Source organism: Elgaria multicarinata, chromosome 21 (assembly GCF_023053635.1).
Source record: "Elgaria multicarinata webbii isolate HBS135686 ecotype San Diego chromosome 21, rElgMul1.1.pri, whole genome shotgun sequence".
NCBI classification, from domain to species: domain Eukaryota; kingdom Metazoa; phylum Chordata; class Lepidosauria; order Squamata; family Anguidae; genus Elgaria; species Elgaria multicarinata.
This window is the reverse complement of record NC_086191.1, coordinates 752,936-769,406: the sequence shown is the minus strand read 5'-3', so window position 1 is coordinate 769,406 and position 16,471 is coordinate 752,936.

The window sequence follows — 16,471 nt, the reverse complement described above, 5'->3', positions numbered from 1 at the left end:
GCAGCGGAGTCCTCCATTCCAGTCTTAGGTTTGCTCTGCGTTGAGTGAGCAACACTCTTCCTAACTGAACAAAGAGAATTTCCAAAATTAATTCACAAATTGGAGCTTTCACATTTTGCCTCAGCCTTCCCCACCCTGGGGCTCTCCAGATATGTTGAACTACAATTCCCATGCTTCCCCAGCCAGCATAGCATCAAGATTGCTTTTTTATTGTATTTTATCAAAGGACAGTAGCGATGGGGGTGGCAGGAACTGCAAAAACAACCGAGAGCCTTGTGGCATCTTAAAGACACAGCCATTCATTTATTTGGGCAAAAGCTTTATGGACCACAGTCCACTTCATCAGATGCTTGAACTGAAGGATCTGAAAACTGTGACAGACTTCACATGCATGGTGCAGTATATACATTTTGAAAATTAAAAAACGGAGCAGTAGCATACTGCTAATGTATGGTTCCACTTCGGCAACAAAACTATCTAATTTGAAACTCAAAAATCAACAGATAAACTCAAACGAGGAGAATTTTGCAAGCATCCCTAACAGTCCCTCACGTTTATGTTCAACAGTTAAACTGGGCCCTGAATGGGTTCAGTTGTATCATGGGTCGGTGGCATCACGTCCCAGCTTATCCTCACATCATTCGTGCCTTTAGTAGCTGAACTTAACTCACCCCTCGTTTCCTTTCCTTTCCAGAACTGGAGGAGAGGAATACTTGAGAGAGGAGAGTCCAGAGGTAAAGACAGCAATGGAACAGGCAAGTTGAGTGCAGATGGATGAAAGATGTTCTGGCATGCTCTAAGGGATTTGGGTGGCTGCCTTGTCTTTTCTAGGTTGACAGAACGCCTTTCAGCCACTGGCGCGGCTGCAGTAGCAGCCTGAATTTCGCGGTGGCTGGTTTAAGGCATCTCTCAGAAGCCATGTGTTTTCCGTTCTCATGCCTTTTGCTCTAGGTTGTTCTGTGCTGGGCTATTTTCCCCACTGTTGTTTACAAAATCATTAGGACTTCTTCAGAAGGAATAAAAGGTTTATTTGCAAAGTAGGGTTGGGGAAGCCTGCCTGATGTAACAAGTCGTAGGAATTGTGCACTCCCTGCAAGTAAGACAGAGACCCACACAGCTTTGTTTTATGGTGAGACACCCATCCAGCACCTCCGTCTCAGAGAGAGACACGGACTCAAAGTGAAACTCAGTGTAGGAGATCAGGCAGCTGATGCCTCTTGTCATGAACTTGGCGGAGACACCTGCTTCCACCTCTTCCAAAAATAACGTTCCTTTTTGGAATAGGTAACTTTATCCTCTACAGAAATTTATTAGATATACTGTCTGACTTGTATGTTTTTATATATATTTTTAACTTTTTTAACCCCTTTGTTAAATAGAGTTTAATAAAAAAAAAATTAAAAAAAGAAGAGGTAACTTTATTCCTGTTAACTATTTAAGCTCCATCCCACTCGTTACTGGGCTCTCACGGATTGCTCATATGACATCGTCTGCCTCTTCTCGCGCGTCTTCCGCCCCTTCTGGCTTTCCTTGCGCCGCAACCCCCCCCCCCCCCCGAAAAAGTCCAGTTGCTGCTGTCTCCTACCAGAATGAATGGGCCTAATTACTTCCTGTAATTACAGGAAGCGACGGGAGCGTTTCAACCTAGATGTGATGGGGCTTCAAGTGAAGTTCCTAGTTCTGCCACATCCTGACTAGCATTCAATTTCTGCATTTCTTTCCGTGGAAGTTTAGCATTTCATTAAAAGAGATGCTCTAACCATGTCTCTCATGGACAGCTGGAGAAAGGCATTACAGCTTCTGTGGGGTTTCTTTCCTGCATCTCAGGCCTGCTTGTTTGCAAGGCCAAATCCAGATGGCCCCCTGCTCCCATGAATCAGATTTACTCCCTGATACCTCTGCGCCCAGTGTTGTGGGTTTTCCAGAAAACTTTCCAATGTAAGTTCGGTTCATTTGCATAGGAAAAAGTTCTATGCAAAAATAAAGCACTGGGGGGAAAACCATGGAAAATTTTCCACCCTACATCATTGTCTGCACTTAGGACTTTTTAATAAAAGAAATCCGACTGCCACCCACTGTACTTGGCACTCTTGAGGAACTGGTGGCTGGCCATTTGTTGATGAGAAAAAGTTCTATCTTGGCATCTAGCTCTGGGTTCTTTATTTTTTAAATTTTTTATATCTATTACATTGTTTTACTGCCCAATTGAACACCTTTATTGCTCAAAATATTTGCCTGCAGTTGAATTTTTAAAATTCTATTTGGTATCTGATTCATCAGGGAGTTTTTAGCCTTTTATCTGTGTATTTTAACATCCTTATGACACGTTAATCTTCCCAACCTGGGAAAACTCACCAGTAGAACTCATCGGCAATAGAACTACAAATAAATTAAGGGTGACATTTTATTTAATGTAATTATGTTAGGGCAGTTTGTGGTTGTGAAATTTGTTTTTAGGAATATATTGTATTTGATTATTAAAATTATTTTGATGACTAGGGCTGAGTAAATGTCCATTGGATTGAACTATTCGTTTTTGTAATGAACTTAATTGATATGCTGAATCTCGAGTGAACTAATTTTGACTTTAATCTGATGGTGCACATTTCAGTCTAGTCACTATTTCTTCTTCTCTCTCTCTCTCTGTCGCACACTCTTGTTTTTCCTCTTTGCCTCAGTTTCCCTCTAACTTCGTGCCTCTTGTTTTGCTTTGTTTCTCCTGTTCAAACTATTCTCTTTCTCTGCCTCACTATGACCTTCCTTCCTTCCTTCCTTCCTTCCTTCCTTCCTTCCTTTCTTTCTTTCTTCTGGAGGTTCACACGGTACGGGGAATGTTTTGGACTCTACATATCTTAAGCACTAGGCCTCTATTGCAAAAAAAGTGAAAGCACATGTGTACAGAAAACCTGCAAAGGCCTACAAGAGACAAACTGAGGCACAGGCTGCAGCAAAAGATTGAGAGCAGCAAGAGAAAGGGTTGAGGCAGAAAGAAAATGTGGCCTAACTTCCTTGGGGAGAGTTGATTTTTTTTTTTACTTTAAAATGTCCTTAGGTGTACCACCTCTCTGGCTAGCTCATGGAAGTTGCTATCATTTTGTAGAAAAGTTAGCGCCCCCCCCCAAAAAAGTGTCATACATAGGAAAACAAAACATTGTAGGTATTGTCACAGTAAAATCCTAAATTAGCTCAGTATGGTTACTTAAAAAGCTGCCCCACTCTCCACTTGCTTCAGTGGGGCTTTCTCCCTTGTTCTTTGGGTTGCACATCCTCCCATTGACACTTGTGCATTCAGCGCATCCAGCCCTTTCTCTCTCTCTCTCTCCACACCCCTTCTACATTGTACTGGATGTTTTTGCTTTTAACCCCAAACCAGACGAAATTGTCCTGCTGGACCATGACCCACTGAACTCTATTCCGGCAACCTGTTTTCAGTCGTGGCTGGCTAGTATCTCTGGAAGCTCAGAAGGAGGGCATACAGGTGATGTCTGCCCCCCTTGTGTGTGCCCAGCATCAGAGCTGTACAGCCTCAGTACATTATGGCTAATCAAAAATTGGTGTTAAGTTGCACCCAAACCATAGAAAGAAAATGGCACCAACCAGACTAGTACAATGCTGCAAATGCTGACAGTAGAGGCCTCCAAGAGGCAGCTGGACAGCCATCTGTCAGGTATGCTTTGAGGTGGATTCCTGCATTGAGCAGGGGGTTGGACTCGATGGCCTTATTGGCGATAAGAGATTGGAATTAGAGTTGGCCCTTCCAACTCTACCATTCTATGAGTTATTGGCACAGTAAGCTATGGTTAGGCTGCTAACCCTTTTGTAGCAAATGGTTATTGAGTGTGTTTAAACCGTGGTTATTTAGCTACCATGGTTAGGAATAGCACACTCCGCACTAAGCCATAAGGTTTACGTCAAAGTGCTTAAGCACTGTGGCTTAGTGTGTTGTCTGAACAGGGTCATTGATAACTGTTTGTCCCCAGAATCTTGTCTTCAGAGAGATACTGCTTCTGTTTATGGAGGTTCCATTTAGGTATTATGTCCAATCAGGAAATGGTACCAGGTTTTGACTGAATTTCAAAAGAACTGCAGTTCAGTCTGATTTGCCCCAGTGAAATGAAGGTGGAGGAGAAGGAGGTAGATAAACAGAATATTGTGATACGGTGGAGCAAGGGGACTGTTCGTGTATGTGTGTACTGGCTGACATCACTATTATTACTATATTTATTATATTTATTTGTATCATGACTTTTGCTCAGTACTGGGCCTCAAGGTGACCTTACAAAATTTAAAACATATTATTTATTAATATTTATTGATATCATAGAATCATAGAATAGCAGAGTTGGAAGGGGCCTACAAGGCCATCGAGTCCAACCCCCTGCTCAATGCAGGAATCCACCCTAAAGCATCCCTGACAGATGGTTGTCCAGCTGCCTCTTGAAGGCCTCTAGTGTGGGAGAGCCCACAACCTCCCTAGGTAGCTGATTCCACTGTCGCACTGCTCTAACAGTCAGGAAGTTTTTCCTGATGTCCAGCCGGAATCTGGCTTCCTTTAACTTGAGCCCGTTATTCCGTGTCCTGCACTCTGGGAGGATCGAGAAGAGATCCTGGCCCTCCTCTGTGTGACAACCTTTTAAGTATTTGAAGAGTGCTCTCATGTCTCCCCTCAATCTTCTCTTCTCCAGGCTAAACATGCCCAGTTCTTTCAGTCTCTCTTCATAGGGCTTTGTTTCTAGACCTCTGATCATCCTCGTTGCCCTCTTCTGAACACGCTCCAGCTTGTCTGCGTCCTTCTTGAATTGTGGAGCCCAGAACTGGACGCAATACTCTAGATGAGGCCTAACCAGGGCCGAATAGAGAGGAACCAGTACCTCACGTGATTTGGAAGCTATACTTCTATTAATGCAGCCCAAAATAGCATTTGCCTTTCTTGCAGCCATATCGCACTGTTGGCTCATATTCAGCTTGTGATCTACAACAATTCCAAGATCTTTCTCATTTGTAGTATTGCTGAGCCAAGTGTCCCCCATCTTGTAACTGTGCATTTGGTTTCTATTCCCTAAATGTAGAACTTGGCATTTATCCCTATTAAATTTCATTCTGTTGTTTTCAGCCCAGCACTCCAGCCTATCAAGATCACTTTGAAGTTTGTTTCTGTCTTCCAGGGTATTAGCTATCCCACCCAATTTGGTGTCATCTGCAAATTTGATCAGCGTTCCCTGCACCTCCTCGTCCAAATCATTAATAAAAATGTTGAAGAGCACTGGGCCCAGGACTGAGCCCTGCGGCACCCCACTCGTTGCCTCTCCCCAGTTTGAGAAGGTTCCATTGATAAGTACTCTTTGAGTCCGATTCTGTAGCCAACTGTGGATCCACCTAATAGTTGTTCCATCTAGCCCACTTTTAGCTAGTTTGTTAATCAGAATGTCATGTGGTACTTTGTCAAAAGCTTTGCTGAAGTCAAGATATATGACATCCACAGCATTCCCACAGTCCACAAGGGAGGTTATCCTATCAAAAAATGAGATCAAATTAGTCTGACAGGATTTGTTCCTGACAAATCCATGTTGGCTTCTAGTAGCGCCATCAGTTTTCATGGTGCTGTACAGAACATATACATTTTAAAACCTATGAATAGAAATATACAAAAGTTAAAATACATTCCAATATTTAAACATTTAAAGATTTAAAATACATGACAATTTTAAAAGTCTTTAGCACAGATGGAGGCCCAGGTTAATCGCCAAAGGCCTGCTGGAACAAAAAAGTTTAATTCATGGTGAAAGTGGGTTAATGTAATGCTGAATGGTATCTCCCAAGTCTACAAATGATACAAACCAATGTCCATCTAGTTCAGAATTCTGTTTCTAGAGGTGGTCAGCCAAAACTTCTAAAAGTTTACAAGTTTACAATAAATTATTTTATTTATTTATTTATTTAAAATAGTTATATATCCCCCTTCATTGTGAAATCACAGGGTAGTATACAGAATTAATTAAAACAACAAACAAGTCATAATAAAAACAGAAAATGTACCAAGCAAAGTATTTAAAAACAGAAAATGCCTAATTAAACACATAGGAACACTATCCAATGGGCCAAAACCATTGAGTTTTGAGTCCTAGCAGACTCAGGCTCCCAACACAGAACCATCTCACACACACCCAGCTGCAACAGCTTTTTGGGACTGGGAGCTTAAGAGGCAGGCTTCTTTGGGGGTGTTGTGTATTTAAAACTTTCTTTTTTTTACATTTCTTTTCCTATGTTTTAAAATGTATGTTTTAAACTTTGTAATACCGCCTTGAGGCCCAATATTGGGAAAAAGGCGGAATACAAATAAATATAATAATAATAATAATAATAATAATAATAATAATAATAATAATAAAATAAAAACCACTAATGCCGATTACATTATGCTATTGCAAACTACCTCTAGCACAACACTAATAACATAGCTGATGTGCCACGTTTCCCCAGAAAACGTGGCCTGCCAGCTAACGCTATTGGCATTGCGCTAGAAGTAGTTTATGCTCTAATTTGCATTAGTGGTTGTGCCCCATTGGCCCTAGATTTTTAACAGGCGCTGAAACACCGTCAGGGGTGGCTTCTTTCACAGTGCCCAGAGATGTGACAAATGTGATAGCTTTCTTCTGTTTAGCCCCAGCACCGGACATTTGTAGATATCCTGCACCTGCACTTGGCAGTTCTCTTTAGCTACTGTGGGTAATTAAAGAATGAGGCCAGGCTTGACCCAGACCGCCGAAAATAATCTGTGTCCATTTTCCCAATACCCCTTTTTACTCTTCCTCCTCTAAATAATTTTTTTAAAAAACCTGCAATCCAACTTACCACCAGCTAAACAAACTGGGAACCTGGGCTGCAGTTCTGTTTGTTTATTTAGTTTTATTAAGTTTTAAGAACAAAACACAGATAAGCAGACAGATCCACAGACTTCAGGGACCTGGGCTGCAGTTCTAAAGCACTTACCAGTAGAGGCTCTCAAAGCTGATGGATTCTGCCAGCCGTTCTCTCTCTGTGTGTCTCCTGCCACCAGCAAGGCCTCCCATTTCCTTCCTACTGCCTTTAGTGACCGGCTGAGAGCTAAGCTGTCCCCAGCCCTGGCTGTTTGAATAGGAGCTAAAGCAGCCAGGTGTTTCCAGATGGAGAGCTCCTAGCGCTACCAATCAGAGGGTTTGTCTTTCTCCCTTTAATGGATTTTCTGCCGTAAGAGAAAAGTTGGAAGGATTTTGATAGGCAGTGTGAAAGAAGCCTTGTCTGGAAGCACCCGCAGTCCCTGGAAATGATTTTGGAGGGTACTTAAGATTTAGGAGGAGAAGAGAGAGATATTCAGGTGTTAACCTTGAAAGGCCTAAATGATTCCTGCACCGCAATATCACGTTGAGCATCATCACATGGGGGGAAATCATGTTTCCTTCCTGTCGCTTCTCCCTCTGCACTTTCCCCCCTCATTACTTCCTCTTTCGAAAGAAGAGGTAAACATAGTGCATGTGGCCCATTCAGGGGGGCGTTTTGATTCCGCTGCTTCTCCTGCACACAGCAGCAGATAGCAGTAAGTTTCATCTCAAGAATAATTCTGATCTACCGGGATCTTTTTCTGTCGCATGAAGAAGGGGTGGGAGGCACACGAGACGCAGACCACTTTGTGAATAGAGCTCACAAAAATCCGCCAGTGCCCAGTAATGAGCGTGCAATAAAACGCTCGTCCGCTGATGCCCACGGTCTACCTGCTCCCTCCCTCCCCTTGCTTGCCTGCTCCCTTGCCTGGCCTTTTGAGGTTAGATGGGTAATTTTGGGAGTTTGGCTGTTGCACTCAGACTTTGGGAAGGGGACTGTCTGACCCCTCTCTCTCCTGCTCTTCTGGCACTATATTAAGATACGAGTGGGGTGGGCTTTTGGGATAGAGGGTGAATGTTATATTCTATTTGTTGTTCACCACTCTGAAATCTTTGGATGGGGAGCAGTGTATAAATATTGTAAATAAATGAATTCTGTTACTGAATTCTCCTATTGGGTTTTTGCTTTCACATCTGTTTTGATTATATTTTTATGATTGTTTTTATTGCATTTTGCAGCTTTCCAGGTTTTTTAAAAAGCTTGTTAGCGGCTTTGGGATGCTATTATTTTTAAGGAGAAAAATAGATTGAAGCATTTAAAAAGAATACAAAACTTAAGCTGAATGACTGTGTCTGCATATCCTGCCTGCAACCTTCTGCCCTTCACCCTCCACTGTCTGAAGTGCTCATCCTTGGTTGGTTGGTTCCTCTCTTCTCGGATTGCCCGGAACTAGGGATATCGGAGAAATTCGTTTCGGTTTGCTTCCAGAGCAAACATGGACTCAGACGCAATTTGCAGTCAAAGTCCACACATTTCTGATCTTGCAATGACAGTTGTGGTGCAAAAGAAATACATTCGACAGCATACATATATTTGAAAAATGTGCATTAAAATGCAGACTTTTGAAAAATAAGCACAAATATACTTTAATCAATGGGGGAAGAATACATATGGGTATGTACAGTTGATACATACATTTGGGGAAATATGCGTGGATTTTTCATGTGAAAAGAACAAAGCTCACCATCTGATATGGACTTCAGTTGAAACGAGTTTCAAGATGAGCAGGGGGTTGGACTCTCTTTTTTGATCCTCTCATTTTTAATATGTTATTCATTTGTAATCTTTTATAATTTAATATGTTTATGTACACTGGTAGGATTTTTGTGACATGCAATGACGAATAAATGCTTATATATAATGTCTCTATAAACATTATATATAATGTCTTTTTAGATCACCCTGAGGAAGGGTCTGAAATGCATCAGATTTCATAGTAAATAACATCCTTTGGCTTTTTTGGCATCTCGGTTGGACTCGGCCTTATAGACCCCTTCCGACTCAGCTGTTCTTTGAGTCTATGGAATTCAGGCTTGGTGCCCTCCAGTGTGCTGGATTGCCAGTGGCCATGCCAGGTGGGAAAGATAGGAGTGGAATTCCAGCTGTAGCGCCCTGGGAAAGCGCCAGGTTGAGGGAGGGCCTGGAGAGGGCCCCCTTCGCCTTCCGTCCACCCCCCTCCTCTGCACAGCCTTTGGCCCAGCCCTTCCTGCAAGGACACCTCAGTGGGGTCAGATCCAGATCCTGCCCCGTTGACCCCCACGAGCTCTTTCACCTCCCTCCAATGTCTCTCTCATGTCAAATGTTGGATTGTGACACTTGGGCAGGGTCCTTTCCTTGTAAAGCGCACACCGCTGGCAACAGCAACAATTGAAAATGCCATCTCTGATCTGGAAGGCCTTTGCCCCTAATTTATTTATTTAATGAACCCATATCCTGCCCCTCCAAAATAGTGTTAGCGCTGTAAACCACCTTACAGAAAGCTACCATAAGGACAAACATGACAGTCGCAATTAAAAGCAGCAGAGCAGCAGGTAAAATAAACGCAGATAAAATGACCCATTGCATGTCCCTGTCCCCTCTCTTTGCCCGGCGTGTTTGCTTGTTGGGCAAATACCTGCTTCCAGCGTGCCCCTGGCACTTGACCACGAACGAGAGGCTTTGGTGCCTCCCGAGTGGCTTCTAATCTAAGACTCAGGCAGGACGTACAAGAGTACAGGGCCTTTGCCCTCAGGCGCTTCCAGACTGAGTTGTGACCCAAGGAAGGGGGATGGAGATGTCAAGGACATGAGTTTATTTCAGCTACATGCACTGCGGTTGTACCAAATGCTCTGCAGAGATGTGTGAGGCCCCTCAGTGGTGAGGGAAATGCAGTTTGGACTTCCTCAGAGACTCTTCTGTTATTGCATCATTTGTTCCAGGGCTGAGCCATGGAGCAAACTGGGCCTGGAAACTCCATCTTGCTAAAATAACACAGTGGTCAAAATTTCAAGAAAAGTGAAGGACCCTTGCAAAACCTTAACAGTGTGGCAGCAGGGAAGTGCTGATCTCCAGATTCCACTGCAGGTAAGAAATGGACAACGGAGGCACAAGGTCCCCAGTGGGCTCCATGGCTCAGCCAGGATTGGAATCCGGGACTCGCCAGCAACACTGCAGCCCCCTGCACCACACTAGTTTTTAGTATATGGAGGAACCAGGCTCAGGCAGGGGGAGGGGGTAAACTGGGTAGTGTTGAGGACTCTTCCCACCTTTCCAAAATGAGCATTGGCAGCTGTAGTTTGACCTACCAGGATGCTTCTAACTAAAACGTTCACCAGCCTTGATTGACAAAAACTGGTTATCTTTGTCGGTGGTGGCAGCGACATCTGTAGGGCCTATTCTATTGTCCTTCTGATATTTTATCGCAGAGAAAGACGGACTCTGTTGGTTGTTTCTTGTTTTGTCTTCGAGCTCCATCCTCATCTGTCATCCATTTGATTAGTGAGTCTGCCTGGCTGTCCGTCTGGCACACATGCCCCTTGCCGCAAATGCCATGCTGAGGTGGGCATCTTCCCGGATTGGCTGCTTGCTCTGCTGCCATAGAAACACCGTCTAGCTGAAAAGTACATGAAGGGTGTCTGCTGCCGACAAGACGAATCTGTTGCATTGTGTTCCCCCTGCCCCCACCCAAAACACATGCCTCCAAACAAGCCCCTTGTCTCACTCTCTGCAGCTGCTGCATGGACCCCCGGGCTGCCCCCAGCCAGGCGCATACTTCTCTCTGCCTGTTTCCTTCCTCAGACCTAATGCCCCCCCCGCAGCGTTTGCCATTCTTCGCCTCCCAGGCCACTCTGCCTTCTAATCTTACTATTCTCCAAACACCAGCTGAGATGTGACCAACAATTAAAAGAGCTCGTTTTGACAGGGCGGGTTTGCGGCGTGATAATCTAGTCTGGGAATTCTTCCATCTCTGAGAAATCTGGCCTTTCACACTCATGGGAAAATAGTGCATGCACAATGGTCAAGTGTAAACGTGAACCTACATAGCCCCCCACCCCACCCTGCCCCCAAATCCTGAGGAACATCTTTCATATGAAGCGCTTCGGCTACTGGACAGTATAGAAATGCAATCAGGAACAGGTACAGACATTGCACCTAAAGGTTGGGGAGACCCAAGTTCAAATCCTGAGAAAGCCATGAACCTCACTAAGTTCCCTTTGGCCAGTCACAATCTCTCCGCCTAATCTAGCTCACAGGGTTGTTGGGAAGATTAAAAAAAAGGAGGGAAGAAACCCACGTACACCACCTTGAGCTCCTTGGAGGAAAGATGGGACATGAATGTAATGAATAAATAAAATCCATGCACTTGGCAGTCTACTGCAGAGTATTGGCGAGGAGCACCTGAACGCCTGTTGTGAGTTCAGATTCTGCTGGCTGTGTCTTGGCACTGGAGTCTGCCAAATGGGTTTCCAGGGTGGAGCTCAACAGCCTGTGATTGGTTAAAGAGCCGTCAAAAGCCTACTTGGTTCCATTCCTATTTGTCTTAGAAACTGGGGGTGTTCATTGATTTGATTTATATCCTGCCATTCTGCCAAGGAAATGGTACTCGAGGTGGCCACAATGATCTACAGTGGGAGCATCTTAAATCAGTGTGAAGGGAGCCATTCCACTTGCCCAGATGCCAAGGAGGAGAGCAGAGGAAGCTGCACCCCTAACCCATTGGGTACTTGGCTCAGGACTTCTGTCTGACAAGCCACACCTGCTGAAACTCTGTCCTCTATGCCACTGGTAAAGCTGGAGGATCCCTGCTGTCCACTTCTGCGCCTCTGGCTGCAATGCGCCACCTTGACAAGTAGCCGCTGTTGCTGGTCAGCCTATGGCTGGGCAAGAGAGGGCCCCAAGACCTGAGGGTGGGGGGATTGCTGGAAGTGGGAAGTCCTGCGCACTACTTCTAGCTGATGGAAATCTTACCCAGTTTCACTGCCCTTATTAGGGAGAATGAGGTACCAACATGTGAGTTTCAGTTAACATGACATACCGTATTTCTTCGATTGTAAGACGCCATCAATTGTAAGACGCACACTAATTTCAGTACCACCAACAGAAAAAAACACCCTAAGACACACCTGTGATTCTAAGACACACCACATTTTTAGAGATGTTTATATGGGGGGGAAAGTGCATCTTAGAATCAAAGAAATAGGGTATGTTACTTTTACATCAGCAATAAAAGCACTCCTAGTTCCCTAAACTCTTCTTTTGAGAGTCACTTCCAATCCTGCAACTTAGAATAGCCCATTCCAAAGCACGTGTGCTGAGTGGGCAAAAGAAGTCGTGAGTGAGATCATTTCAGTTGCAGATGGAGGCTCCTCTCCTCAGTTCTTACCTAAGGCCCTCAGTTGTGCTCTCCTGTCTCCGGTGGTTCCAAAAGACGGTGCCGCCCATCAATAATCCGGCCTTCGGGCTGTTTTCCGGCCCCATCATGCAGGGGCGGGGGGGGGGCAAGCGCCCCCCCAAACAAGGAGCTTGCCACCCCAGTTGCTGGACTCCTATTATAAGCGCTTGCATTCTGGGATGGCCAGGAAGGCAGCAGCAGTGGGAACAAGGGGTTAGTCTGCTTCTGAGCCAGTTCTGAAGCCTCGTTTTCATGGCAATTAATTGTGGCTTGTTTTAGAAAGAGGTGGGGCAGGATGGGAAGGAAGGAGTGAGTGAGTGAGTGCGTGTGCGCTCAAGAGCGAAGAGGGAGAGGAGAGCGAGCACGTGCCAGGCAGGCCAGGCTGAGGCTCCCCCAACTAAGACCGGTCTCTGAGCCCAGTCGAGAGGCCTTTCTTGCTTGCTCCTTTCAACATCCCTGCTGGAGCGAAATCCCACTAAAGAGAAAAACGGAAGCCAGAGGAGGGGACCAGGTCGCTGCCTCTGCTTTCCCTGCCATCATTAACTGTGCCCCATTTAAATTAAGTATGCTTTAAAGTATTCTTCCATCAACTTGCCTTTTTGTGAATTGAGTCTGATTGGTAGAATATTTCTGTGCTGGTTGCAAAAAGCTTTTTGAGGGTTTTTAATGTTCAGCACATTGTCTTCACATGTATGTTGCTTTTTGGTATCATCCTCTTTTACCTAGTTTATAATAGTTCTGCTAAAGTTTTACTGTTTGCTGTTTAACCTTCGCCTATCTGACCAGCTCAGTCGGAGCAGGGGGTGGGGGTAGCCAGGCAGTTTCAAGAATATCACTATCATTGTTATAAAAATAGGAATAATACAAACCAATTTGTGATTTAAATCCAATAAAAGCAATCTGGATGCAGAAGATTTGGTTTCAAAGAAAAAGATTTTATTCCAACACTGCAGGTAAATTAGGAAACCTTTGCGCAAAGGGTTCTCCCTTCCACACCAAAATGGAGAGAGACCCAGAGTTTTATACAGAGGACGAACTTTGAATAATTGTAATTGGCTAGCAGCCCAATTCATCACAGTTGATGTCACTTCCAGAATTCTTGACATGCTCAGATAGGGAGGAAATTGGTTAGCTTTGCATATTCTCCATCACCACATGATCCTTCTAGCAATGCACCTTGGGACATACCTATCCCAGATTACTTAAGTCTCCCATTGTGTGGAGAGATTTTCCCGCTTCCCTTAGCCAATCCCAATTCACCATTCCCTCCCCGATTCCCGCCAAAACATGGGAAAAGAGAAGAAGGGAGAAGAAGACTCCGAAGACGACATTAATGGCTACCAGAACAAAGCCATCACCAGAGGTGCTAGACCAGGTTTCATTACTACTTCTAAGTGAACCTGCCCTTTACCTCTATATGCCTAATGGGTAGACCAGGCCCTCCATTCTATTCACTTAATGGGCAATCTGGTCTCAATATGAGTTCCTTTTGTTTTCTATGGGTAGACCAAGCCTCTTTAGTGGTTGAGGTTCCCACTCTACATGACAGTAAGTGGACTTACTCTATTAAGTAAATGGGGTTTTCTTCTCTACCTAGGAGTAAAGGGTCTACTCTATATAAAACCAAAAGATGGTGACTCAAAGTAGGGAAGCAGAGGATCTGAGAAGGAAAAATGGATGAAGGGAATCATAGGAAATCAGCTAAAATTTACATATCATCATCCCCATCTTGCTATGATCTTCTTGTTTCTTTCCTCTTTTTAAAAATGTTTCTTTAAAAATGTTTCTTGGGACTTTTGTAAACCGCCCAAGGAGCTTCAGCTATGGGGCGGTATATAAATGTAATAAATAAATAGGGAGGTTGTGGGCTCTCCCACACTAGAGGCCTTCAAGAGGCAGCTGGACAGGCATCTGTCAGGGATGCTTTAGGGTGGATTCCTGCATTGAGCAGGGGGTTGGACTCGATGGCCTTGTAGGCCCCTTCCAACTCTGCTGTTCTATGATTCTATAACAAGTGCATCTTCCCTTGGGATCCTGGGACTGGCAGGGATTGTTCTTTCAAGGAACAGCCCCTCTTCCCAGGTGGGTGATGTTCCAGTGTTCTCACCTCACCTATGGCCTGGAAAACAACTCATTGGTTCACTCTAAATTAAAGTGAATTTAGCCAGGGGCCCATGCCAGATGGAACAGAACGGGGAAGTCAGTGATCTCCATAATCATAGTGAGGGATGTTTTACGAGGCAGGTGCTGCCTGGCTGGGCCTGCCAGAAAGCTGCCCTCGCTGCGCCTTCTACCACTTGCATTGCAGCCACTCTCAAATGAGCGCAATCTAATCCCACCCCACCCCTCTTGAGCAAGAATGCAATAGAAAAATTCTTCCCTGCTCAAGGAGCCACCAGTTTCTTCTACGGGTACTTTACACTCCCCCCAAAGATGGTGGTCTTCCCCTCCTGTGTCGGGGAGACTGGTTCACAACAACAGATCTTTGCAATGCTTACTTCCCCGTTGCTATACATTGCACTTCTCACCCCTTTCTCAGATTTGACTTGGACAACGAACTCTTCAGGGGCTTGTCTTGACGAAGAGAAAGCCCCGGGGTGGATCCGCAGTGGCTGCAGGTCAATTATATGATGCAGCTGCCATTGTGGAGCCATCCCAGGGCAAAGTTCCGCTTTTAAGAAGTTGGGAACTTACCCTGACTTTTTCCTCTGAGAAGGTGCAGACGCACATTTGCCATCTGTCGCCTTGCTCCAGTGTTACGGCGGAGGCCTGGCCTGGCCAATGATGACCGCAGATTGGTTGCCATCGGCCTGAACATGGCTAGTGAGCCGAAGGCTGCAGGACTGCCTCCGTAGTCCTGTGCAGCATCGCAATTAAATAAAAAGGTTTTTTAAAAATTAAAAACTGGAGCCAGGCATGGGCAGACAGGGGGCAGTGGAGCCAGACGGGGTAGCGGCAGCCCAGCAGGGCTGCGCATTACAACAAAAAGGTGAAAAAATAACAAAAGAAAATGCAGCAAGGAGCCGACTCCCCCCTCCATGACTCCCGTGCATTTGCGCTCCTTTCCATGGGGATTACTTGGGAGGAGCACAAGTGCAGGATGTCAGATCACGAGGCACCAATGTGACCTTGTACAGACATGGCCCAGTTCAAGGTTCTCCCTTTTGGCTTAGCCACAGCCCCAAGAGTCTTTACGATGTGCAAGGCAGTAAATAACATCAATATTTCCTTTTTTGAGAAGTGAAATATGACAGTTGAACTTCCCTGGCAATTTTCCACTTAAATATATATTAAATTTGATAGGACTATGATAATTGTTTCCAACTGGTTCAACAACACTTACATCTCACAGTTGGCACCATTTAGGATTAATGTCAGGATCACACAACACATATAAACATACACACACACACGGCTGATTCCAAACAACCTTGTTTTAATGACAAGGGATGGGGTGGCTAGTGAGTGGTCAACTGAGCCTCTTTGGGATGGATTTTCTTAATTTAAGGTGGTGGTGGTGGGGCAATAGACAAGGGATTAAGAAGTGGATGTGGTTTGAGTTCCCCTGGGAATGCAAGGGGCTGAGTCACTTGGAGCCTGGCTTGGTGTTTATTTTCTAGACTTATAGGCTTTTAAAAAAAATCTAAATGAAAACCTGAACTCTTAATTGGGCCTATTCAGAAGACACCTTAAACTAGGGTGACCATATGAAAAGGAGGACAGGGCTCCTGCATCTTTAACAGTTGTATTGAAAAGGGAATTTCAGCAGGTGTCATTTGTATATATGGAGAATCTGCTGAAATTTCCTCTTCCTCACAACATTAAAGCTGCACATATATATATAAAGCTGCAGGTATCCTGCCCTCTTTTAAATCTGGTGATGAAGAAGGAATTTCACCAGGTTTCCCATATATACAAATGACACCTGCTGAAATTCCCTTTTCTATGCAACTGTTAAAGATACAGGAGCCCTGTCCTCCTTTTCATATGGTCACCCTAAAATAGCTAAACTCTGAGCCTACTGAGCCTGAACTGAAGCTAAGCCTACACTTAATTTATAAGCAGATTCTTTTGCTAGCTAGATCTGTCAATATAAAGCTATACATTACCTTTGTTGTCCCTTTCCAAACTTGGGATCTGGTGGAGGTTTCCTGAAACCACTTGAGAATCTCTGTTAGAGCA